Genomic DNA, 27,678 nt, shown 5'->3' with positions numbered 1-27,678 from the left:
TAGTAACCCTATAGGACAGAGTAGAACTGCCCCATAGAGTTTCCAAGGAGTGCCTGGAGGATTCGAACTGCCGATCCTTTGGTTAGCAGCCGTAGCACTTAACCACTATGCCACCAGGGTTTCCTCTTTATCTCCAGTGTTCTGCCATTTTGTGTGGCCTGTAGATTCGTTTTCCTTCTTTGCTCTGAGCATGTGATGAATTTTCTCCTCTACGACTTCCTGAAATTGTCTTGTATTATCTTTTAGATTATTCCCCCTACTCGTTTTTCTCTGTTTATTCACTCTTGAATTCTCTTCCAGGTATTGGACCATCTGGACTTATTCCCTAATATTTAGAAAATCTTTTCCCAATTTTTTTTCTCTCTCTGTTCAATTTTCTGAGCTATTTCTTAACTTTTAAACCTTTACTTATCTAACTTTTTAATCTTTACTTATCTCTCTGAGGATATTAATCATGTATATTTTCTTCTGCTCTTTGCCTATTTCTCTTTCTCTCAAGTTCCTTTTGTTTTAACTGTTGTGATTTATGTTGGAAGACTTCCTCAAACGTTTGGTGATCCATGACTATCCATTTACAATTATGAGTGGGAATTCTGTGTGAGTAGGTGAGGCTTGGTTGGTGGACTTCACTGCTGAGTGTTCTGACTGGCCTTTTCTGTTGGGAAATCCCCAAATGGAAGCAGTAAGTGTATTCTCTCAGGCATGTTGTTTCTCTAAGGAAAGAAGTCTCCCGTGTCCTCCTGGGAGAGATAAGCATGGCTGCCTGTGTTCTTGGGATCAGATTGAAGAAGGTATGAGAGGTGTTGCTCTCACAAGTGTTGACCTTTCCTTAATACCCTGTATTCAGTGTGTTAGCACTGTTCTCCATTGTTCCTGCTGTTTTGGGGTCCAGAGTCTCCTGGGGTTAGCCACTCCAGAGAAGGAGCTTCTGGTCTTGTTCCAGCATGGGTTGGGGAAATTTGCCAGGTTGCTGAGGGTGGAAGGGAAATACGGATGGAACTGATTCTTAAAATGACTTTTAACCAATATACGTATTTTTAGTCTCACTTACATGCCCGCTTTTACAGGTACTTAGTGCCTCTAATTCTTGAGTCTTTCTGACTTTCTGCTGCATGAAACAACCTACTTCTGAATTTCTTCTTTTGCAGTTTAGATAATGACTTTCTCAAAAGTGCTAAGTCTGTTGGCTCAAGCCCATATGATTTTCAGAGCCCCAAACTCTGTTGCTGTTATTTCCTTTCATTTTCTGCCCTTGTGGGTTTGTTCTTTTTTTTTTTAATCTCATGTTTTTTATTTTAGTGAAGTTTTGGAGGGAATGGAGATAAGTATATGACTTAATCTATTTTTACTATACTTAACTAGATATCCTTCTAAAGGCCTTTCTAAGCAGATTAGAAATTCTGGCAATAAGTAAGGTCTTCAAACATGCATATTCAATATCCTTCTAGAGGCCTTTCTAAGCAGATTAGAAATTCTGGCAATAAGTAAGGTCTTCAAACATGCATATTCAATGACAGGAAAAATTACCTTGAACATGAGTGACTGAGGGGTAGAATAAGACTTATCACAGAGGCAGTCAGTCCTCAGTATTTATGGAGCACTCACAATTTGCAAAGCGCCAACTCATGTTGAGTTGGTGGGAATGGAAAGGGAAAATAAAACTATGGTATAGTGGGAAGAATACTGATTCCAGGTCAAATTTCTTCTTGTTACTTACTAGTTGTACAAGCTTCTTAACCTTGTAGACTGGAGGAAGAAGAGAAATACAACTTCCATCTTCTTTCATCCTTAACATCACAGGTTCATGGATGGGTGGGTGGGATATCCCGTATGTATGGGGGAATTGTTAATACAACAGGGCTCAGGAAGAAGCAGGGTAGTTCAAATCTGGGGCTACTAAAGTCTTCCATGGGTTGTGAGCTGTAAAACATAATTTCAGAAACTTCTTACAAATAATTTTAACCAGGTTCATCAAAACTCTTTAAAATTACTATAAAGTACACACAAATTATTGATGTTTTCTTATTTTATACGTGTAGGTCAGAACATAACGGCCTTGTGAAGAACTGGGAAGGGACCTAGTCTCCAGGTCTTTTGGTATCTACAGCAAGATGCCATCTGAACTTCTCAGAAAATAAGCAAGGGGTGAAAAAGGAGAGACTAGAAAATGAATTTTAAAGTCATATTGGGTGTAAACAGCAATGTTTATAGCAGCCTCATTCATAATAGCCCAATATGGGAAATAACTCAAATATCCATCAACAGGAAAATAATGCATAAACAACTTACGGTACATCTCTACAGTGGAATAGTATTCAGAAGTAAAAAGAAATGGACTACTGATACACTTGAAAACACGAACTAACCTCAAAAGCATTATGCTGCACAAAAGAAGCCACACACAAAATGGTGTACACTGTATGAGTCTTGCATATAAAGTTCTGATCTATGGCTATAGAAACCAGAACAATGGTTGCCTGGAGGGGTGGAGGGAAAGGATTGACTGAGAAGGGGCATGAGAGAACTTTCTGGGGTGATAGGAATATTCTATGTTTTGACTGGGTATATATTTATGAAGGAGCCCTAGTGGTGCAGTGGTTAAAGTGCTTGGCTGCTAACCAAAAGTTCAGTGGTTCGAACCCAGCAGCCACTCCAAGGGAGAAAGATGTGGCAGCCTACTTCCATAAAGATTGCAGTCTTGGAAACCCTATGGGGCAGCTGTACTCTGTCTTAGGGTCGCTATGGATCGGGATCAACTTCACAGCAGTGGATTTGGTCTTTTTTTGGTATATACATTTACAAAAATCGTTGAATTTATACTTAAGATTTGTGCATTTAGTTCTACATAAATTTTACCTCAATAATTTTTTTCACTAGAAAGAAGAAAATTAAATTAGAGAGACTTTCAAAATGTCTCCAAACTGCTGTTTATCCCCCAAGCTTCAGGAATATCAAGATTTCATCCTTGCTTTCTCTAGAGTGAAGACATTCCTGTTCAAGATCTTCCCTGCTAGTGCTAGAACGTATGTATCCCCACCTCTGGTCTAATTCCTACTCATCCTTCAGGACCAGCTAGGGACAAACTGCACAGCTCCTTCTCTGACAAAGGTAACACTCCCCATCTGTGTGTCACTGGCCCCTCTTGTCATGCCTTTAATTTTCTACTTATAGCCTCGTAGTAGTGTTCATTATCTTTTTATGTAGACGGGTTGTCTCTTCCCCTAGATTTTAAGCTTGGAAACTCCGGTGGCATAGTGATTAAGTGCTACAGCTGCTAACCAAAAGGTTGGCAGTACGAATCCTCCAGGCACTCCTTGGAAACTCTATGGGGCAGTTCTACTCTGTCCTATAGGGTGGCTATGAGTCGGAATCTACTCGACAGCAGTGGGTTTTTTACTGTCAGGAATTTTGTTTTTTGTGTCCTTGAATTCCTCCACAATAGTTTCTGACTTTTCAGAGCTAAAAACCAAACCAAACCCACCGCTGTCGAGTTGATTCTGACACATAACGACCCTACAGGATAGAGTAGAACTGCCCCGCAATGTTTCCAAAGAGCACCTGGTGAATTTGAACTGCCAGCCTTTTGGTTAGCAGACATAGCTCTTAACCGTATGCCACCAGGGTTTTTATTCAGAGCTAAGGTTCAATAAATGTTTGTTGGCTTGAAGAGTGGAAGGTTATAAGAGATAGTGGAAGCATGGCGTGGGTCCTAGAGTTAGAAAAGCACAGGGTAAAATCCTGGATATGCAAATCTGGGCAACTTAAGCTCACTGGATTTCTGTTTCTTCCTGTCTGAAAACTGGATATTAAAACCTACCTCACCAGGTATTTGGTAAGGAATAGGTAGTAAGCCAGTGCCTGGCTCTTAGTGGGCACTTAATAAAAGCTTGTTATTTTTTATTAATGGATGTTTTTAAAAGGGAAGAGGTTCCTGAAATAGGCTCAGTGACCCCTAATACCCGGTACTTACCTGTAGGACTTCCTCACTAGAATCTCCCAGCTTGGCTTGCCTGCCACCTCTCTGAGGGCTCCCCACTCTTCCCAGGTTCCTGGTGTTTGTGCTGGGACAACAGGAGTGCCATTGGAGGCAGCAAAGGATGCAGGTTGCTGCTCTCCGTGGCTGTACCTCTGGCCATCCCATAGCAATAACATGGAGACACTGTTCCTGTTGCTCTGTCACGGGCCACTACGTCCCCCTCGTTTTGCCTAAGACACTGATGCACATCTCCGAAGTTATCGCTTGAATCCCACCCTTTCTTTCCTTCTCTTCTGGGCTCTAAGTGATGTTATTAAAACAGGGTTTCTTTTAGCCATTTCTTTAACATGGGGCAGCTGGATGAAATTATTGTGTCAGCTAATAAAGATTTTTTTAAACACGAATCCCAAGAGCGTTAGTTAGATACGATGATGTTGTCCCCTTACATTTCCCTATTGTTGTTAGGGAAATGTTCCCTATATGTTGCTTCCAGCATCATAGCAACACACAAGCCACCACGGCACAATAAGCTGACAGACAGGCGGTAGGCTTGTGAGCTGTAGGTCTTGTGAAAAAAACATTCATTCCCAGGTGGTACACACTGGATCTAGTATGTATTGATACTCAAAAAGTGCTTGTTGTATTGACTTACCTAATGTTACCTGAGAATAAATATTTTCCTGTAACATGACTCAACACTGAACAAACTTGAGGTCCTGGGTTAATGGGGGCTACTCGCTACCTTGGCACGCTTGCTATCTGTACTAAATTTTAATAAGTGGTGTCTTAAACTAAATCAAATAGTAGGTACAATGCAGACAGGATTTGGATTGCTGACTTAAGTTTAAACTTTTGGTTGGTTTAATGACTTTGATACAGGGACTGTCTAGGTTGTTGTCTCTTGGAGTTGCTTCTCTGCTGTCACTGTGACCTAGGGCAGCATGAAGTAGTGGGAAGACCATTGGCTGGGCTTTGGAACCAGGCATAACTGGGTTTAAACCTGGGCTCAGCCACTTACCAGCTGTGTGACCTCAGGCAAATTACTTAACGTCTCTGAGTCTCAGTTTACTCATCTGCAAATACCTACCTTGCTGAGCCATTTTGCAGAGTAGATGTCATGTAGATAACATCACAGCATGGGGCACGTGGTAGATCCTGGATAAACAATAGCCATAATAATATGACAAAAAAAAAAGTAGTGATAATTTCCACCAGTTTAATGGGGATGACAACACCGACCCATTATTAGTGGCTCATTCCCACATCCCATGCCTAGGGAAGCCATTTAGAGTACAAACATACTTCACCATAACATGAGGAATCTCTTGGGACTCTGTAGTAGTTGTTGTTAGGTGCTGTCGAGTCAGTTCCGACTCATAGTGACCCCATGTACAACAAAACGAAACACAGCCCGGTCCTGTGCCATCCTCACAATTGTCACTGTGTTTGAGCCCATTGTTGCAGCCATCTTGTTGAGAGTCTTCTTCTTTTTGGCTGACCCTCTGCTTTACCAAGGATGATGTCCTTCTCCGAGGAAGTTGTCCCTCCTGATAATGTGTCCAAATTACTTGAGACAAAGTTTTTCACCATCCTTACTTCTAAAGAACATTCTGGCTGTACATCTTCCAAGACACATTTGTTCCTTCTTCTGGCAGTCCATGGTATATTCAGTATTCTTCGCCAACACCATAATTCAGAAATGTCAGTTCTTCTTTGGTCTTCCTTATTCATTGTCCAGCTTTCGCATGCATATGAGGCAATTGAAAATATCATGGCTTGGGTCAGGCGCACCTCAGTCCTCAAAGTGAGATGTTTGCTTTTCAACCCTTGAAAGAGGTCTTTTGCAGCAGATTTGCCCAGTGCAATGTGTCTTTTGATAGTCTGACCACTGCTCCCAGGGACATTGATGGTACTTTGTAGAGGTGGGTAACCTATAAACTTATATTGTTGCCATTGAACCTAGCTTGACACAGTGTAAGATCTACATCTGTGTCCTGTTGGTTCCAACCCACTTCTCATACAATAGGAAATTGTCTCCTACTCTAATCTTTGAGGTAAAAATCCTTTGCTGGTGGGATCCAGTACAGCCCCCTTTAGAATTAGGTTAAGTCTGTCCCCCATGCAGGCCCAGGCTCCAGCTCAGGTGATGTTCACGATTCTCTCCGTCACTCTCTGACGGATCATTTCCCTGGGTCCTATGAATATGTTCCTACTCCTGTGACCTCGGGTAAGTCATCTCACCTTCCCTGGCCTGTTTCCTCATCCTTAAATGTCCTGGGTCAGGCAGCCAGATGAACCCAAATGAGCAATCTGAGAAGCAACGTGAACTTCGGTACTCTCTGATCCTGGTGCTTGGTTTCCAGCATGAGAAGATACATTTACACAAAGAAGAACCTGCTTAATGGATTTCTGTCTGGATGGCTGACGTTCTCTGTGCTGTTCACAGCAACTCTCTCCCTTCTCCTCAGCTGAAATCGAGTCATCCTTTCCCTGATGCTCATTTTGTCAGCAAGCACTTTCCTCTACTTTACTGGGCCCTGATCCATAATTGCTCCTTGCCCACCCACAGTGCCTTTCCTCTTGTCTTTTGCCTGCCAGCCATATCTTGGCCCCTCAGGAATTTAATATCGGAAATTCTGTTCCTAACAGACACTTGTCTGGTTTCTTATCTTTCCAAAAACTCTTCTATGTCCATCCCCTTATTCCAACAACTCTCCACAGCAAGATGCTTTCCTACAACTGACAGATGTAGAAACCGAGATTTGGGCAGAGTGGGGTAGCCAATAGGAGATGGGGCCTAGATTAAAACCTGGATGTTCTGACACCAACTGCTTCAAAACCCACATCTCCTTATTCTGTTAATATGCTTAGGGTTTAGGATAACTCCCCCTCCGCCACCCCATGGGTAACAATTTGTTTAGGGCTTAGGATAATTTTTTTTCCCCACATGTAAAGGTTGACTATCGCAATAAAAATAGCTCCTCAAATAGGGGTGAAAGGGTGTGGGAATTCCTCTAGCTTCTTGAAATGATGACTTAGCTTTGTGGATGTTTAGAGTAGGGAGGACCTGGAAACAGTGGCATCACTAGGGTTGGTGTCACCCAGTGCGGTAACTCATGGTGTCACCTCCCACAGGCTAATTATCAGAATATTGTAGCTAAAATACCAGAAAATTCAACAAAATCAGAGACTATAAAAATACTGGCAGCAATGAAAACAACAGCACCTGCTTGTAGCACATGCAGACGAAACCACGTGATTCATTGTAATTGGGTAGTAATGACGGCTCTGACTGGAGAGCATTAGAAGGTTCAAAAAGTAAATTAGCATGGAGTTTTAGCCTTGTAGGTGTATTGATACATGTAAGCTGGGTTTACGAAAAAAATTTTTGTTATAATAACTGCAGGAAACTTTTTATAAAAAAAGTAATAAATTTCTGTTGAAACATTGCACGAAAATTTTATAGACAGGGATTTTGGTGCCACGTCCTCTGATAGTGTCTCTCGATGTGGTCTGCAACCCCTTCATCCCTGTAGAGATGCCACTGCTTGGAAATCATGGAATCCGAAGCCCTCACAGTAGACAGATGAGTCAGCAGGCACCTACAGAAAATGTGTCTTGCCAAACGTCAGGCCTCAAGCTCTGCCACCACCGGCAGGACTTTAGGGAAGTGAGAGAAAGGTAAAGGAACCTCTTGGACCAGTGCAAATTCAACCAGCTCACAGGCCCACTCCTTCCCACTGGAGTTTTGGGCCTGTGGCAGACTTCAGGAACTCTGCTTAATGTGAAGAGATTCTGCCAAGGCACTACCTGTAGAGCATTGCCCTTCCAGGGAATTGAATTTGCAATGTTCCATCTGCATACTAACGATCGTGAGGACGGTGCAGGACAGGGCAGTGTTCTGTTCTGTCGTACACGGGGTCGCTATGAGTTGGAACCGCCTCTGTGGCACCTGACAACAACATCTGGCTCTGTCTTGTGCTTGTTGTCTTTAAGCTTTAAGGTGGCTGACTAAAGTACAGGTCAACTACAGAGAGAATAAAAGGAGACAGAGCTCGAGCCACCCCTGACCTGGAGGCAGAGCTCTTTGCATGTCACTGGTGCTGCCACCTCCACCACTTCACCTGCATGGATTGGGGATGTTGTCCCTGTAGACCTCTCTGGGCCCAGGGGTATTGCCCACCCATCCACTTGCCTCTTACAGCCCCTTTGCTTTACCAGGACACCCAGCTTTGGTGCGCTCCCTTACATGATGTCCCCTAGCCCCTAGCTGGGCTTCCCTGGCTGTGGGCACCTTCTCTGTGCCCCCTGCTGCTGCCTTCCTGAGCCCATTTCTTAATATATAGACCAAAGCGAACAAAGATTAGCTTGCAGGGTTGTAGAGCGTATGGTTGAAAATACTAGTCAAGCGCGTGGCATAGCGCCTAACCCAGAGAAGGTCCCAAATAACAGTAGCTATTAATATGATTTACAAAGACATTTCCCTCCACCCGGCTATAAAGTCTTAGAAGTTAAGGATCATGTCATTCATTTTTGTATCCTCTGTGCCTGGTACATATTAACTGCTTAATAAATGTCTACAGAGCACACGGAAGAGAACTGTCCTGGCTGTGTCTGAACATCTGCTGCTTACAGTCCCAGCAGTTCCCGAAATGTTCGCTGGAATGTTTCACCCAGGCAAAGCCATCAGCCTCATGACTGGCTTCTCTTCTTCACCAGGACTCAGCACCGTTATGAAAAGGGTGAACTTTGTTCAAGCTTTCCTTAGACTGCGGGGAGAAAAGAATTTAAAAAAGGAAAAAAATGAACACATTTACTGAGGGACATTCTAGAATGTTGAAATCGGGTTCGGAGGAAATGGTTAAAAAAATGCTGCATCACAGAGGAGTGTTTGCTCAAGAACTTGGTTCCGTTTAGCAAGGCAGTGATTCTCAGCTCCAGGCACAGTGGTAGTGTCTCCCAGCTGTGTGCTAGGGCGCTGGTGAACCCCACTCGCCTCCTTGAGCGCAGAAGGGTGGAGTGTGGCTTACACGCAAACATGGCTTTTGAACTCAGTTCAATCAGAGATCAGGTTTGCTGAGAAGTTTCCAATTACCAGAAAAATCTATCTGAGGGCCACTTTTATGGGGCGAGGGGCAGTAACTCTGAACCAGCACTGCAAAGACTAAGCCAAGAGCTCCAAAGACCCCCGAATCATGCTCTTACAAGAAGGAGACCATCACTGAGTGCCCACTCTACGAGCTAACCCTTTGAGGAAACACTAAAATGATGTGGGTGTGGTAGAAAGGCATTGGTTTAGCTCCTGGGAATAAAAACAGCAGCACTAAGCTTTAAAAAAAAAAAAAAAAAAAGCTTTAGAGCTTGCTTTAATTACTATACATTTCTCAATCAATTTCTGAATTTGGAAAGTGATGTTTACTTTTCCAGGTCCCACCACTCCTTTGTGACCCAGCTCAAGCGCCCCTTTTACAAGGCCTTCATCACCCTCCTGCCTGTCACGTCCCCAGCCTCCAGGGCAGGAGCCCATGGAGCCCTTCTTCTGCTTCATCTCTTGTGGCACTTATCCTCATTCTCCCTTGCATTAGTATTATTTATACCAATATTTTGTGTTTCCTAGCAGAATGCAAACTCCCCAAGGTCACAGTGAGTCCCCTGGGTCTGCTAGAGCACTCAGCACAGCGCCTCGGTGGAGGGATGTATCATTAATACGTATTGACTGAACAAATGGAAAAAAAAAAAGCGAAGTCAAGGATATCTTCCAACTTCAAAAGCTACAGAAAGTTTTGAGAATAGAAGAACAAAGGTCTCCTATAATGTCTTGAAAAATAAAATTGACAAAGTGACTCAGAAAACTCAGATAATTTCCTGGAGCATCTAAAAAACCAAACCAAACCCACTGCCATCGAGTCAATTCCAACTCATAGCAACCCTGTAGGACGCAGTAGAACTGCCCCACAGGGTTTCCAAGGAGCGCCTGGTGGATTTGAACTGTCGACCTTTTGGTTAGCAGCTGTAGCTCTTAATCACTATGCTACCAGGGTTTCCTTTCAATGTGCCTGGCTAGGTTGTGAATTCCATAAGGACGTGGACCATATTTTTAAATCATCTCAGATTCCCCACTGCCTAGCACATTTTTGGCATACCTTTTTTTCCCTCTTTCTTTGTTTTTTAAAATAGAAACATCTTTACTGCTCTTGCTGGTTGAGCCGTGACAGGTGCTCAATGTAAACATTTAAACAACGCAGAAACTTTTCAAAAGAAAGGTCCGCCTTTGTCCATCTTCCAGGAGGGTTTTATTTGCTGACATACTTCCGTAGTTGTAGTGCAATATAAACAATATACTTATACTAATTTATGCATCCTATCTGGCATGCCCAGGTGGAACAAATGGTTAAGCGCTCAGCTACTAACAGAAATGTTGGTGGTTTGAACCCCCCCAGATGTGCCTCAGAAGAGAGGCCTGGTGATCCACTTCGGAAAAGTCTATGGAGCAGAGCTCTACTCTGACACACATGGGGTCGCCATGAGTCAGAGTTGACAGCGCCTGTTTTTTTTTAAATCTGCTTTTAAGAAAACCATATCAAAATGTTATGACCTCATTTGCACATAGAGACGCATGGGTCCCCTGTCCCTTAGCAGCTGTGTCATCTTCTTTATTACCTCTCACCGTTAGAACCTCAGGTAGGTTTCAACTTCTGCTATTACAGCCGTCTCTGCCGTGAGACCCTTGCTTGTACATCTTGGACCCACGTGAGTATTTTCACATCACTCTTAGACGTGGGATTTATGGGCATGAGGGTACAGACATGTAACGTTTTTATAGATACTGCCTAGTTTCCCTCCAAAAAGTTTTTTTTTTTTTTTCTATTTTTACCCCCAATGGAAATTCAAAAGGCCTATTGGGCTTACTTATCTTTCAAGTTTTTTTCTGGCATATATTGAAAGACTTGCAGCCAACATGATTTTAAAATAACACATTAGTTGTGTAAAGTATTCTATACTTTTCTGGGTATTTTTTTACATATGGTATGGGTTCTCCTTTGACCTTTACAGTAGTCGGTGAAGTGAGTAAGGAAGGTTTTATTATTTCTATTTTAGAGAGAAAGAATCTCAGCCAGGTAGACTTGCCCCAAATTATGCTGCAGGTCAATGTGAAAGTCGGAAGCAGCAACCTTGAACTGCTTTTTTGAGTTTCTCCTTCTACCAGCTGGAAGGACCAGCGTTGAGAGACATGGAGGGCCCGGCCATCTGGTGAGGAGCCTCCCAAGGGTTTTGCAAGTCTTGAATTCATGCCAAGGCACAAAGAATGAGCTGACTGGGGTGTTCGATTTCTCTAGCCAAAATAAGTACTCCTTCTTTCTGACCAAGCCAAGCAGCGGCCGGATGAGACAGGTGGCCCGGCATGTTGGCATCAGGCCTGTCACAAAGCTCTGGGAGGGTGGGAGGTAGAATGCTCCATGAGGCATGTTGTCACGAGCTCCCTTTTCACTTCATTCTCAGAGGCCCCCAATTTGGAAGTTGAGGAGAGAACTGGCCTGAGGAATTCTCACCGACTTCGTGTTGGGGTCCGCTGAAATCCCGTGCTGTGCCTCCGTTTGCCTTTTACCCTATTGCTTCACTTACATGAGGTTATTGATGCTTTTTGAAGTGTTGTTTACTAATCCTTGGAAAAGAAAGAAAATCCTATTGTTTAACAGAAATTTACATGGGTTATTGGTTGGATAGGGCTGCTTTGTTATTCTGAAGAAGGTTATTTCTATACATTAGCTGAGGCAGAAAAGTCACTTTATATGAGATCAGAATGGAAAGCGCCATATAGCATAGATGGGCAGACAGCTGAGTAACAGTGGAATACCCTGGAAGGGCCAATTGCTGGTCACATGAGTGTTTATATGGACTAGGTCTACAGTCACTATGAGTCAGTAATCGACTCGGTGGCAGTGAGTTCGGTTCGGTTGAGAGGCCTACAATGTCCAGCAGAGTAACCTCTAGCCAACCTGTAGCTATGGAGCACTTGACATGTGGCTACTCTTGAAGAACTAATTTTTAACTTTATTTACTTTTAATATTTAAATTTAAAAACTCAATTCAGTTGTTGGAAAAACTTTATGTTTCGAACAACTTGGGTATGTGAAACTACTTTTCAATGGTAAATTTTATGCACCCTACAGATCAAGTGTTTCTAATGAAAATTTAGTGTGTGAATTGAGATGTGCTCAAAGGGTAAAATACACACTAGATTTCAAAGGATTAGTATGAAAAAAAATGTGAACTATCTCAATGATTTTTATATTGATCGCATGTTACAATGATAATATTTTGGAAATCCCATTGCCACTGTGTCGATTTTGACGCATAGCAAGTCAATTCGATCTTTCAACCCACGGCAACACTATAGGACTGAGCAGACCTGCCCCATAGGGTTTCCAGGGCTGTAATCCTTCTAGAAGCAGACTGCCACATCTTTCTCCCATGGAACAGCTGGTAGGTTCAAGTCACCGACCTTTCGGTTAGCAGCCGAGCACTTAACCACTGGGCCATTAGGGCTCCTTTATTTTGGATATAGTTAGTTAAATAAAATATAATACTAAAAGCAATCTCATCTGTTTTGCATTTTTACATTTTTAATGTGGTTACTAGAAACCTTTAAATTAACTATGGAGCTCTCATGGCATTTCTGTTGGACAGGACTCGACTAGAATGTCAGTGAACGAATAACAGCCTGGTTGGCAGACTCTGCCACCACATGGTAGACATGATGCCGGGTGTGTGTGTGTGACAGAATCAGGTCCCCGCTCATCTCTTAAGATCCCTTAAGAAAGAGTCCATAACACACAGAGGTTAATAGTTTGGGCTCTGAAGCCCAACTCCCTGGATTGACCCCTACGTCAGTTACCTGATTTCCCATCTGTAAAATGGGGGTGATGACTATACTACCTGTTTTACAGGGTTATTGTGAAGGCTAAATAAGTCAATTCATGTAAAGCACTAAGTGCCTGGCACACTGTAAATGCCTAATGAGTTTTGGATAATTATTTCCAGAAAAGTAAAGCAAAATGCTCATTCATGAAAAAAAAAAAAAAAGCAGATGACTATTTCCTAGAGAAAGTAAAAGAGCAAACCAAGAGAAAAAAAAGGACTAAATTTTCATAAAAAAGGACTAAATTTTCATACTCAGTATTGACCTCCTGGAATGTGAAATTTCTTGGCCATTAATTCACCCATTCATTTATCAAGTGTTTATACATCACCTAATCTATGCCAGGAAATGCTGGTGGCACAGTGGTTAAGAGCTCAGCTGCTAACCAAAAGGTCAGTAGTTCGAATCCACCAGGTGCTCCTTGGAAACTTTACAGGGCAGTTCTACTCTGTCCTATAGGGTTGCTATGAGTTGGAATCGACTTGACAGCAGTGGGGTTTTTTGGTTTAATCTGTGCCAGGGAGGCCTGGAGGTGCAGTGGTTAAGCGTTTGGCTGCTAACCAAAAGGTTGGCGGTTTGAATTCACCAGCCGCTCCTTGGAAACCCTATGGGGCAGTTCTGCTCTGTCCTATAGGGTCACTATGAGTCGGAATCAACTCGAGAGCAAGGGTCTTTTTTTTTTTTAATCTATGCCAAGTACTGAGTAAGCAAAACAATTACAAAACTCAGAAGAGCATCTTGTAAGTTTGCTACACATTGGATGTAAAAAATACACCATTCTATTGAAATATAACACTCCTTCACAGATATCTTTTCTGGAGACCTCCTCCCAGCTAAACAACAGACAGGCACATGAGATAAACACTAACACCCAAGAGAAACATGCTCCTTAGAACAATCAACTATACGAGATCAAAAGGGCAATATCTGCCCAAAAGCAAAGATGAGAAGGCAAGAAGGGGTAGAAAATCAGAACGGAAGAAAATGGGGAACCCAGGACGGAAATGGGGACAGTGCTGACACATTGTGGGGAATGAAACCAAGGTCATGAAACACTTTATGTACAAACTATCAAATGGGAAACTAATTTGCTCTGTAAACTTTCACCTAAAGCACACACACACACACACACACACACACACACACACACAGGGACAAATATTTTCTAGCTTCATAAATTAAATTCTTTATGGTTTTTCTTTTTTTCTAACATGTATATTTAAAGCTCTAAATTTCCCTGTAAGTACTTTTATGCTGTGTTCTAAAGAGCTGAGTTCAATTTTCATAGCTACTAGTTTTAAATATTTTAAGTTTCCCTTTTAATTTATTTTTTAAACTATGAATTTTTTAGAAGTATGCCATTGGTTTCAAGATATATGGAGGACATGGTTTGGTTATCTTTTTATTGTTGTTTTTAGGTGCCATCGAGTCAGTTTCAACTCATAGCCACCCTACGTACAACAGAACGAAACACTGTCAGGTCCTGAGCCATCCTCTTGGTCGCTGTTATGCTCGAGCCCATTGTTGCAGCCACAGTGTCAATCCATCTCCTTGGGGCTCTTCTTCTCCTTCTCTGATCCTCCACTTTACCAAGCATGATGATCGTCTTCAGGGACTGGTCCCTTCTGATAACATGTTCAAAGTATGTGAGGGGAAGTTTCGCCATTCTTGCTTCTAAGGAGCATTCTGCCTGAATTTCTTCCAAGACAGATTTGTTCTTTCTTTTGGCAGTCCATGGTTTATTCAATATGCTTCACCAACACTGTAACTCAAAGGCATCAATTCTCCTTTGGTTTTCCCAGCTCTCACATGCATATGAGGTGATTGAAAATACCATGGCTTGAGTCAGGCACACCATAGTCCCTGAAGTGATATCTTTGATTTTTAACACTTTCAAGAGGTCTTTTGCAGCAGATTTGCCCAGTGCAATGCGTCTTTTGATTTCTTGACTGCTGCTTCCATGGCTGTTGATTGTGGATCCAGGTAAAATGAAATCCTTGACAACTTCAATCTTTTCTCTCTTTACCATGACATTGCTTATTGGTCCAGTTGTGAGGATTTTTGTTTTCTTTATGTTGAGGTGCAATCCATACTGAAGGCTGGGGTCTTTGACCTTCATCAGTAAGTGCTTCAAGTCCTCTTTCAGCAACCAAGGTTGTGTCATCTGCATAACGCAGGTTCTTAATGAGTCTTCCTCCAATCCTGATGCCCTGTTCTTCTTCAAATTGTCCAGCTTCTCAGATTATTCGCTCAGCATACAGATTGAATGGTATGGTGAAAGGATACAATCCCGATATACACCTTTCCTGACTTTAAACCACTCAGTATCCCCTTGTTCTTTTCCAACAACTGCCTCTTGATCTATATACAGTTTCCTCGTGAGCACAATTAAATATTCTGGAATTCCCATTCTTCGCAATGTTACCCATAATTCATTATGACCCACACAGTCAAATGCCTTTGTATAGTCAATAAAACACAGGTAAACTTCTTTCTGGTAGTCTCTGTTTTCAACTGGTATCCACCTGACATCAGCAATGAGATCCCTGGTTCCACGTCCTCTTCTGAATCCGGCTTGAATTTCTGGCAGTTCCCTGTCAATGTACTGCCACAACTGCTTTTGAATGATCTTCAGCAAAATTGTACTTGCATGTGATGTTAATGATATGTGCTAACACGTGGGACTGTCTTTTTATTAGTGATTTTTAATAAATACTAATATTCATTGTTTTCAGAGATCACAGTCTTTGTAATATTGATTCTTTGGAATTTGTTGAGACTTCCTTTGTGGCCTAGTATGATCAAGTTATGAAAATGTTCCACCCGTGCTTAAAAAAAATGTGTTATCTATTGGACGATGCAAGAGTCTATATGTTATCTACTAGAGTTAGTCCGTTTAAAATGTTTTGTGCAAATTTTGTGTGCCTTAATTGTCTATAATTTTTGGTCTGCTTTATCTGTTAGTTTCTGAGAGAGGTGTTCTAAGACCTCTCACTAAGACGGTAGATTCGCCTACTTCTCCACGTAACCCCACCGCTTTGAGCTTTGTATACTGTTATGTTATGACATTAAATAGCTAGGATTTAAAGATTTTACATCTCCTTGATGTATTGCTTTCTTCATTTCCATTAAAAATTGCACCTTAAATTCTTCTATGTTTGATATCAATATCGCTAAATAAGGTTTCCTTTGGTTAGAAGTTACCTGGTGTTCCCCCCCTCCCCCCGCCCCACCTTTTTGGTATCTTTATTTTTAACCTATCAAAGTGATTGTGCTTGAGGTATGTCTCTTTTAAATATACAATGTGGTAGTTTGTCTTTTTATTTTTCCAATCTGGGAATCTGTTTAATCTACTTACTTTTTTTGTGTGTGTGTGTGATTACAGAAATATTTGGACTTATATCTAGTATCTGTTTTTGTGTTGTTATTCTTATTTTCTATAATTTCTCATGGTTTCTTTTTCTCCTTTCCTGTCGGGTTGGATATTCTCTATTTGCCCTTCAGATCCACTCTCCATCCTTCCCCACCAGCTCTGTGACCAGACAACTAACCTCAGTGGATACCAACCCACCGCCTTGTCTTTCAACTGTTGGTCGGAATCGGCCAGTGGGAATCACCACAGGATACTGGAAGACAAACGCAGAGGAGAGTGGAGGTATGGATTCCACCTGCCCCTCCCCACATCTGCATTTCTCTAATGAAGGTCACAGCTCCTGTCAGGGGCTCCTTCTCTGATAGTTATAGCTCTCACCGGGTTTCTGTAACTATTCCTCCCCTTTGCCCCTTCAGGTCTAGAGGAGCTAAAGTGCCCACTATTGCGGACTTGGGGTACTTCACCATCCCTCGTTGGTCTCTCTTAACCCCTTTGTACCCTTTAACAAACTCTTTTCAATGACCCCTTTTTTTGAGTACACCCTCCATTTCTGGCCAGATCTCTGATCCATACACCTATTTTTTATTGGATAGATCGCATTTTTCTAAATCACTTTTGTGGAAGAGATTGCTAATTGCTCATACAATACAAGTCTTATTCCATTAGGACTTGTTAGCATGGGCTTTTTACTTAAACTCAATTTAACTTCTATTCAATTACATTTTATTAAAAGTAATTCTTTCAATCAAAGAAATGTATATTATACTAATTCAAGTGACCGGACCCTCTACAAGCCTTAATGAGAGAGAAGATTAGAACAAATAAAAGATATTTTTCACGGAATGTAGGAAACGTATGGAACCAGACATATTTAGACTGCTTTGTGGATGGATCATTAAGTAAAGATCAGTCATATTTATCTCTAATGTCTTGTGGCTATTAGGATACACATCCAAGTCCACCCATAACACATCCCATAAGGGTCAACTCTCTGAGATATGCAGATAAAACTCAGGGAGGAATGGAGTGTCACCCGCCATCTGCCAATTGGCCAATCAAAAACATTGTTGAACATCTACAGCAAAGGCCCTGCCCTAGGTATTGTGAAGGATGGGAAGATGTAAAGGCTGGGGAATAATTCAATTACCAGAGCCTTTACATATACAGTAAACCTGCGAGAGCTGGAACTCCTGTAAGGCAGAAACCTGTCAGAGAAGGAAAACTCAAATATTTTCCACTAATAAAAACCCAAACCATACCTATTGCTGTAGAGTTGATTCTAACTCACAGCGACCCTATAGGACAGAGTAGAAGCCCTCCGTAGGTTTTCCAAGGCTGTAACTCTTCATGAAAGCAGACTGCCACATCTTTCTCCTGGAGAGCAGGCTGGTGGGTTCAAGCCACTGACCTTTCAGTTAGCAGCCGAGTGCTTAACCACTGTGCCACCAGCATTCCTTCATCCACAAATAGAGCGATAGATAACTGGTAAGACTGCTCACTGTTGAAGGCGGAAAACTTCTGAGACCGGAAAAAATAAGTAGAGTCCTAGCTCTCGCAGATGTCACTGTATTATCTCATTTAATCTTCCCCAATCCTATGAGGTAGGCATTATTGTAGGCTAACTGACAGATAAGATAACCAAGCCTCATGGTGGTTAAGGCAATTTACCCATGGTCTGATAACGTTGAGCCAGGCATTTCACCCACATCTCAGTCCCAAGCCCAATACATTTTGCTACTTCTAGGGATATGGTCCCAGTCCTCAAAGAGCATTGTACCTGGGGGAGGCAAGAAGATACAAACAGATGAACCGTGAAATCGTAATACAAGTCTTGTCACAAGCAGTTTTCTGGGCAGAAATGAGCTAGAAACACTTTGTGGAAGAGGACAGGCCAGAGGAAGAGGGAGGGAGTGCTTTCCAGGTCAGGTGAATGGTCAGAACATAAACCTAGAAATTCTCACTTTCTGATAATGCAGTTGAGAACAAATAGGAGTGTCTGGCTATTCAGAAAATGTATATTTTTTCCCTCCTGACTTGTTTTCGTTGTGTTCATGCTTTTTTCTGACCCGTTCCTATTATCTGCAGCTGGGGGGTGTTGAGGTTCAGGAATGTGGTATTCTTTTTACTGATCCATCACCCCCACCGTTTGCTATCGAGTTGACTGCGACTTCTGGCGACCCCGGGTGTGTCAGAGAAGAACTGTGCTCCACAGGGTTTTCAATGACTGGTTTTTTAGAAGCTGATCACCAAGCCTTTCTTCCAAGGTGCCTCTGGGTGAACTTGAACCTCTGACCTTTTGGTTAGCAGCCAGCATATTAACCATTTGCAGCACCCAGGGACTCCCCTTTCACTGATACGCTTTCCGTTCCCTGAGGTTGGATTTCCGGTATGGCTAAGGGAATGGGGAGTTCTTAAGGAATTTCTGTCTAGACAGAGATGTGAAGGACAATGTGAAATCAGAGAGGAGGAAAGGGCACGTGAAGTCCTGGTCACTCACACGCCTAGAACGCTGACCATGTGCCAGCTTATGCTTGGCTAATTGCGGTGGGCTGGGAAGAAGGGCAAAGGATAGGCTTTCGAAGTAGAGGGCAGGAGGGGCAGAGAGAAGGGGCGGTAGCTAAGAGCCATCATCCCCTGTCCTTACTTCACATAGCGCCGTAAAGGGAACCACCAGCGAGCACTGAGCTGAGCCCAGGTTTGAAATGCCAGCGGTAAGTAACTAGAGGAAGTGGAGCTTTGTGGTGAGAACACAGGACGGTGAGTCAGGGGATCAATTCCCAGTTTTCCCCTGGGTTGGTCACACCCTCTTAGTCAAATCATAGCACCACTCTAGCTCTGGAATTCCCAACCCAAGGGGAAGTGGTACACTCCTGACGCAGTTCCCGCCTGGCCAAAGGTGCTCACATGCCTGCAGGGTGCAGGGTCTCTGGTGGTGGTATCTTGTTCCCCCTGTTACCCCAGACAGCAGCCGAGGTCGGATTTATGTGGGATGAGGGGGAGACAGGTGCCAGAGGGCTGAGGCTCGCATACCACCTGCAGAATTGCCTCCCAGACCGCAAGACTGCGTCCATCTCAGTGTAACACACACATCCCAAAGTAATACACCTCAATGTAACACACACACACATCCCAAAGTTATACACCTCAATGTAACATACACACACCCCAAAGTCATACACCGTAATGTAACACACACACACACACACACACATCCTGAAGTAATACACCTCAACTATAAAAAATACATACTTTTTAAAATATGTTTTTAAAAAGGGAAGGCAATTTCATCCAAAATCCACCACCCAGATGCAACCCCTAAAAACATTGTGGGAAATCTCTTTGGAAAAGTATGGGCTGTATGGCCTTCCTTTTTACAATGCATGTTTTCTGAAATTTCTACCGTTAAAGTGTAACACACACATTTGCTTAAATATAAAATGTAAGAGTGGGATCCTGTTATACCTACTGCTTTGAAATCTGCTTTTCTCCCCACTCGATAGTATATGATGAACATTTTCCATATCATAAAAATTAATTTTACAAAACAGTATTAAATGGCTGCACTCTCTAATTTTCTGTCTACCCTGGACCCCTTTCTCTGGAGCCTCCCTCAGTTTTCACTCCATCTAACCAAGGAAGGGATTCAGAAGGAGGGAAGAGAGCCGTGAACCATTTCCCTTTGGGCCCTACAGCAGTTCTGGAAGAAGCTGGTTTCCCCTGTGACATGGAGGAAAGAAGAAGTATTGGAGGACTAAGAAATCTGGCTTGCTTCCTTACCCTTCTGATAGCCTAGCCTGGGGGAGGAGCTTGAGATGAAGATAGAGGTTAACCTGTGCCTGGCTGTGCATATACCCATGGCTGTCCAGTCAATTCAGACTCAGAGCAATCCTATAGGACAGAGTAGAACTGCCCCATAGGGTTTCCAAGGAGCAGCTGGTAGATTCAAACTGCTGAACTTTTGGTTAGCAGATGTAGCTCTTAACCACTGGGCCACCAGGGTTCCAGTGGTACATATAGCAGCCATGAACTTTTTCAGCCTCTGGGGTTTAGTGGGAAGCTGCTGTACCACTGACTGCACGCTGCCACAAGGCAGGGGCCTTTCTGACCGCTGAAACCAAAGAAACGGGTGTGTGCCGTGAATTACTCTTCTTACAGGGAGTTGTATGAGGCATCTGAATTTTGGGTAGGAAAAATAGAATTTTTGAAAATTTTTATTTGTTACACATGTATACCAACAGACCCAGTGGGGCCTCTGGGGTATAACTAGTGCTACTTCAATGTACCACTAAATACTTAAGTAGGCTAGTTGGAGGGGGCAAGAAAAAAAAATCCATACTACCTACCAAAAATTCAGACACACTCAATGATTCGGAATGCTTCCATTAATGAGAACACGTGGTATCAACAAAAAATTCAAAGCAGAAAATAATTGGGTTACCAAAGGGTTAACCCAAAACAATACAAGAGGGTAGGTGTGGGGGCTGGACTGCCTTCTTCCTCAGGGTCCCCTAGGGGCTGCTCTCAGCTGAAAGGGAGGCAGACCAATACAGAGTCGAATCTACCAATTCATGGTCAATTGAAGGGAGCTGTTGTTACTCCAACTAATCCTTAATTGGTTGAGTTTTCAGAAACAAGGTAAATATCTGGCCTTGCATCTTCCTGAGCTAACTCAGTGTTTCATAGACCTAACGCTCCATGGCCAAACAATAAGGGCTGACTGTGGCGACGGAAAGTGCCACAAGGAAAATGAAGATGAAAAAAGACCTGTTTCTTCAAAAAAAGGATCTATTCTTCAAAGGACTTATTGTCTCAAATGGGTATTGGAAAAACACACCAGTTTCAGCCAAACAAGGCACAATACAGGCACAGACTCTGGAGTAGTCCGTTGGGTTTGAATCCTGGCCCACCATTTGCCGAAACAAGTGGCCTTTCAGTCACCCAGCCCTTCAAGCTTCAAAGGGGGTAGTAATAAAACCTGCCTTGTGGGCATGTTAAAAGGTTTAAAAGATAAAAGCATATAAATCCCTTAGCGTGGTGACCGGCACAGAGTAAGTGCTCAGTGTGGTCAGGGAACGTGTGGGGCTGACCTGGAAGAAGAGATCACATCCAGGTTAGGGGTAGGCCATGGGAACACTTCTTGGAAGACGTAGGCCATGATGTTTGGAGAGGTTCCAAAGACACCAGTGGTGTGGGGTAAGGTTTCAGAGAGATGAACCGGCCTGAGCAAAGGCCTGGAGTTCTAGCCGTCGGGGTACAGACAACGAAAAGCTGTGAGAACGCTGGCTTCAAGTTTTATGTAGGGGCTGAGGAACGAGTAGGAGTCAAGTCAGGAAATCAGTGCCTCGAAGGCTGGCCTGAAGTTTCAGTGCCCAGTTTGGTAAGTGATGAGGAACTGCTGAAGGCTCTGAGCAGAGGGTGACAGGTTACACAAGTCCCTAGGTGGGAGTTTCCAAGCACAAGGGGTGGATGGGAAAGGTGAGATGGGGTATGGGGTCACAGGAGGCCATCGGAGAAATCTAGGCAGCTGTGACTTGAGCATCTGTGGGAATGGCAAGAAGGCATTATACAGGAGGGATCATACAGGGGGGACACGGCCGGCTTCAAGGGCAGACATGGGGACCCATGCTCAGAAGGGCCCCATGCTGGGTTTAAGTCTCTGCTGTCACTGTCTTGAAATTCCTAATCATTTTGAAGAAGGAGCCTCACACATTTTGAAGTGGGCCCCCCATATTATGTAGCCAGTCCTGAGAGGGGGACATATAGGACTGACAGACTGTGTGGATGCGGAGTGGGGCAGAGGAGGGAAGTCACTGAAAGGACCGTGGGAATTTAGGTGATGAGGTGAGGAGATAAGAAGTAGGGTGGTGTCTGTGGTGTGGACACATGGTGTGTGATATGGCAGCCACCATGGGGAGATGCTTGAAAAAATATGGGGAATTTGGTCTTAGAACTCAGAAAAGAACTCTTTTTTTGGGGGGGAATCATGTCTTACGAACCTTTTCTTCATACATGAAGAGGGGCCTCGGAGGAAAGGCCTGGCAATCTACTTCTGAAAAATCAGCCATTGAAAACCATGTGGAACACAGTTCCATGCTGACACACATGGGGTCATCACGAGTTGGGATTGACTCCCAAGCAACTGGACTGGATTGCTTTTGTAAATTAAAAAATGAAATTAACAACATCATTTACCCAATAATAAAATCTGAAGCTTTATAAGTAGGTGTAGGGGAGAAGTGTAAAAAGGCCAAGGGTCGAGTCTGGAAAACCTTCTTCCTGTAGAAGAGCAGAAAGTGGCAAAAAAAAAAGTCCTTGGAGACAGGATAGAAGTGGTCAGAGAGGTGGGAGGAGAGGCAGGAGACAGGTGACAAAAGCTGAAGAGCATTTCAGGGAAGAGAGGGTGGTTCCCAGGGTCAGTTGCTCTAAGAGAGATCTGTGAGGACACCGACTTACAAAAGGCTGCTGGATCTTTAAAATCAGGAAGTCGCTGGTAACCTTTGTGAGAATGGTGTCATTCCTGTAGCAAGGGAAACCTAGGCGTAGTTAAATCAGGGACAGAATGTAATGTGATGGCCTGGGACCGTAAATCCTTATTTTTGAGAAGTTTCTGTGTGAAAGGACAAGACAGCGCTGTAGATTGAGGGAAAAACAGAATTAAGGGAAGGATATTTTTAGAGTGGGGGATCCCAGAAAGTGTCAGTAAGCCTGGCTAGAGAAAGTCCCAGAAAGGGAGCCTAGCGCAGCGCCTGGTGCCCAATCTAAATTTGTTAACTGACCCCCGGGCACCCTTTTAACTCAGTAACAAGTCACTCCTGAGGTTCATCCTTCAGCCAAAGATTAGACAGGCCTATAGTTCTCTTATAGGGCCAACAGTAACACGCGCGAGTGACGTGCTTCCTAGTTCGATCACGTATACGAGACTCATGGGCACACCAGCCCAAAAGCAAAGACAAGAAGGCAGGAAGGGACAGGAAAATTGGACCAATGGAAACAGGGAACCCTGGGGTGGAGAAGTGGAGAGTGTTGACACATTGCGCGGTTGGCAACCAATGTCACGAGACAATTCGTGTTTTAATTGTTTAATGAGAAACTAATTTGCTCTGTAAACTTTCACCCAAAGCACAATATAAACAAACAAACAAATAAATAAACTTGTTAACTGAAAGAGTAGGAGACTCAGTGGGGGGACCAGCGAGAAGGGGACGAAAGCCCAGGTGGACAGTCAAACCACATCACTTACTTGGCAGAATATCTGGAGGAAAGAGAAGAAAGGGGGTCTTTGTGCTACCCACTCCTTTGCTCACCAATTCTGGAGAGAGGAGCCCAGCTGCCGGCCTGCACCCTCCTTGTTTGGCTCCATCTGGTTTTATAAAGAGCCTAAAGCCTGGGTTTCCTCTGATCTCTCTCCCTTCAAAACTGTAGAATACAGAGAGACAGGGACTGTCCTCCAGCTTCCGACACACAGGGACGTGAGCTTCTGTTCCTCAAGGGTTTCCCCAACACCGAAGCAGAGACCAGCCGTTTTCAAGTAGGCATTGAGACACACCTACTGCCTTCTGGGATTAGGGATCCTGGATGTGCAGAAGGGACTCAGAGCTGCTTCTCCTTCTTGCCCGTCTCAGTAGAGCCCTGAACGGTTCTTCCCAACTCCTTGTAACCTTCCATTACTTTCCCAGGCTTCTTGTGGGGTGGGTGATAAATCTCCGGGCAACTGGCCTTCTTCCTGTTGGCTAGTTCAAGTTTTTAAAGAAATAGCTAACCCCATTTTTAAACAACATCTTACAGAAATACCTAAAATATCAAGTGGTTAACGATGTGTATTATTAGTATATATTTCTATTACAATGTCAAACTTATTATACTCACACGTTATGAAGCTGATCAGTAAGAATTGTTGTTAGGTGCCGTCAAGTCGGCTATGACTCATAGAGACTTTATCTGTAACAGAACAAAATGTTGCCCCGTCCAATAAGAATTACAGGCTGTTTAATAAATGGGAAAAATAGCAGTTGGGATTATGGGAAACCATTTCAATCTGATACCAGCCCTGGTGTCCAGTTTATTTCTGGGGCTTGCTTTGGTCACAGTGTAATTGTAAATCCTGAATTCACACAGATTAACGGCGGTAAATTGTAACCGTTTTTAAAATAACCAGCCCTGCAATCTTGGGCTAGTTATTTTAAAAAACCAGCAAATGATAGGAGAAGATTTATTCAGGTTTACCTTTACGACACACTTAATCTGTTGGTCTGCAGTGTGTCATGTGTTTATAAATAATAAATTTGTGTCTACTGTGCTACAGTATTCAAAATAATTTAACATAGTTCTAAAAATGAAATTTGAATCAAATATTTATGGAAACCTAGATGGGATTCTCTGGAGGGTACAGACAGAAGTCCGGCGTCCTAGGAACTGCCTTGAGCCCCAGCCTGACCACTCGCTAACATTCATAGAATGGCTACTTCGTGACAGACGCTGTGCTGGGCTGGAGATAAGGAGACGAATGTCACACCAGCAGCTGGGCCTGGAAGAGGAGGTAGAATCAGAAGAAAATCACAGCAAGTGCAGGGTATTTAGAGACCTCAGAGACAGGCGCTTGGGGCCCCTGGGTGTGTGAATGAGGGGGAAGGGAGATATGGGGCAAGAATGGCCTCCAGGTTTCTAGCGGCCACACACTCTGTGCTGGGGAGCATCAGGACTTGGAAGAAGAGCAGGGAGGTCCCACAGAAGGAATGCTGAAAGCCAAGGATGGCAAAGTGAGCTAACACAGCGTGCGTGCTTGTGCCAGTCACACACTGTGTGAGATGACTGGTGGTGACAGAAGAGTTTGGGAGTATGGGGAACGGTCCTGGCAGGGCAGGCAGTACCAGGTCACAGAGGAGGGCTGAAGAGTAAAAAAGAGTGCCCAGGTTCTAACTTCAGGCAGTGAACAGCATTGGGGTTTTAAGTAGGAGGGTGCTGTAGTCACATTTGCAGTCTTAAAAGACTCCTAATATGGATCGGGCATCCTGGGATGGTGCAAACCGTTAATGTGCTCCGCTGCTAACTAAAAGGCTGGAGGTTGCAGTCCACCCAGAGGCACCTCAGAAGAAAGGCCTAGTGTTCTACTTCTGAAAAATCAGCCGTTGAAAACATGGGGCACAGTTTGACTCTGACACACATTGGGTGGCCATGAGTTGGAGTCAACTTGAAGGCAACTGGTTTGGTTTTTAATATGAAGTCTCCCCATATATGGAGGCAGGGAGATTGGGTAGGAGGCTAAGGGTGAGGGAGGCTGAACCAGGGGTGGGGCAGCAGGAATGAGAGAAGCAGGTGGAGCCGAGTGGTATTTAAGAGGCACAGCTGGCAGGACTTGGTGACAGATTGGTTGTCAAGGGTGAAGAAGAAGACGAGGAAGTGTCCGCTGAAAAAGTCCCTGGGTCAGATTTCTGACTATAGTGCAAGAATTTGAACCCCGGTCCTTCTGCTTCCACAGCACCGCAGACTGACGCCACAGGAGAAGACTTGTAACTGAGAATCACCGTTGTGAACACAGACCCAGGCTGAGGACACGCGAGGGAGCCAGTCGTCACCCGGGGAAGTTTGCTCACCACTTGTTGTGGAGAATGACCGTGGGCAGTGACCGCCACAGGTGCTAAGATTAGTCAGCCCATCGAAAGGTCAGCTTCCTACGAAGAGCCGAGCTCCAGAATCAAAGTTGCTCTCATTTTAAACTTGTTGTTAGCTGCTGCTGAGTTGGCCCTGACTCACGGTAGCCCCGTGCACGATGGAGTGGAAGGCTGCCCTGTCCTGGTGCCAGCCCCATGATTGGCTGTGAATTAGACTGTTGTGATCCATGGGGTTTTCACTGGCTGATTTTCGAAAGTAGATTGCCAGGCCTTTCTTCCTAGTCCATTTCAGTCTAGAAGCTCTGCTGAGATTTGCTCAGCATCACAGCAACGTGCAAGCCTCTGCTGACAGACGGATGATGGCTGCGTATGAGGCGTATTCGCAGGGAATTGAATGCTGGTCTCCCCCATGGGAAGCATGAATCGTACCATGGAGCAACAAGTGTCCCCTCTTTTTAAACTGCCGTGTACAAAATCTACATAATACTCACATCAATAAACCTGTTTCCCTCTGGGTTCCTGTGATGGGACAATCACCTGACAGATCCTGATTGCAGTGAACTGAGTTGGGAAAATACTGAGTGTATGACCTTAAACATGGCGAAAAACAACAAAAGTGAATCTCACTCAGGGTGACTGGATTCCTCTGAGTTTCCAGAGCTTGATAAGCTTGCTGTAAAATGTCACTCGCGGTGGTGGCGACGGAAGGGGCGGTGGGGGGCGGGGGTACTATGTAATCAGATGCCCGAGTTGTTGGAAGGGGAATGGGTGGGGAGTTCATGTGGTTTGGAAAATAGGAAGTTCTACCCCAAAGTGTGTCATTTCTGAAGTGAAGGAAGTTCTGATTTGCTATTTGAAGAGCCTGCACGATAGCAATTCGATATTTTCAACGTATTTATGACAGTAAACACACAGCTTTTCACAAAATTGTATGGTGTTATTTGGACATAAATTGGCTAAAATATACTCCAAGATTAGCCACTCTGGGATTTTATAAAGCCGGAGAGAAAGTCCTGTTTCTCTTGTGAGAGGCAACATTGCTTGCATTTCAATTTCTTTTTTCACTTAAAATGCAGATTTTCAAACTATTGAAGAAACTTGTGTCAACTTTCGAGGGGAATGTGACGGATGCTGGGGAAAGCCGCATTGGTTATCACCGCTACAAAAGAGGAAGCGAGGTTTGCAGAGATGCTGTGGGCAGCTGATTAAGAAGAAAAACTTTGGAGGTGGGAGAAAATCACCTAATACTCTCTAATTTCGCTTGTCTTCTTATTCAGGTCATAACTGAAAGAGGCCTGAATTAGACTGCCCTCCAGAAGGCCGGCTGACGTATGGAGAGACGCCCCACACCATGGTCTGCCACCACTGTGGCAGGCTGGCCGATCGGCGGGTTTCACCCTGAATGACTCCAGTATTCCTGCCACTGCTGGGGGGAGGGAGAAGGCCTGAAAGGCCCAGTGTCCTCCATGCAGGGATGCTGGCCTCAAGCCTACAGAGTTCAGGAACTCACCCAGACTGTGATAAAGCAATTCTTAAGGAAGATAGAGAAGAAGAAGAAACAAAGAATCAAGATTGCTTACCTATCTTAACCAAATGCTTAAGAAGGAGATACTGGCCCATACCTTGCTTTTGCATTCAAAGCTAACATTTTCATGACTAAGGTTGAAGCCTGGCAATTGCTAGTTACTACTGCATGAGCACTCTCAAAGAAAAAGAGTACCCTGCAAAAATGGGGAGGGGGGGGGACAGGGGAGGGGTCAGCTCACTGTGGGGATAAAGACCATGGACTCAGGATCCAAGC

At 43.8% G+C, this 27,678-nt stretch overlaps 1 long non-coding RNA gene across 2 annotated transcripts; it reads left to right on the top strand.

The window, feature by feature from the left end:
• The first annotated feature begins 62 nt into the window (after window positions 1-62).
• LOC135227766 (uncharacterized) lies at window positions 63-27,613 on the top strand. Of its 2 annotated transcripts, XR_010317898.1 has the most exons (4): window positions 63-3,108; window positions 16,401-16,551; window positions 25,745-27,055; window positions 27,155-27,613. It is a non-coding gene; the product is annotated as an uncharacterized LOC135227766 (long non-coding RNA). The 2 variants fall into 2 exon arrangements; XR_010317897.1 differs by lacking the exon at window positions 63-3,108 and having other exon boundaries at window positions 6,187-16,551.
• Window positions 27,614-27,678: the final 65 nt, after the last annotated feature.

This window comes from Loxodonta africana, chromosome 15 (genome assembly GCF_030014295.1).
Source record: "Loxodonta africana isolate mLoxAfr1 chromosome 15, mLoxAfr1.hap2, whole genome shotgun sequence".
In the NCBI taxonomy this organism is placed as follows: Eukaryota; Metazoa; Chordata; class Mammalia; order Proboscidea; family Elephantidae; genus Loxodonta; species Loxodonta africana.
Note: the sequence above shows the minus strand (reverse complement) of the source record. Positions and strands in the feature narration are given on the sequence as shown.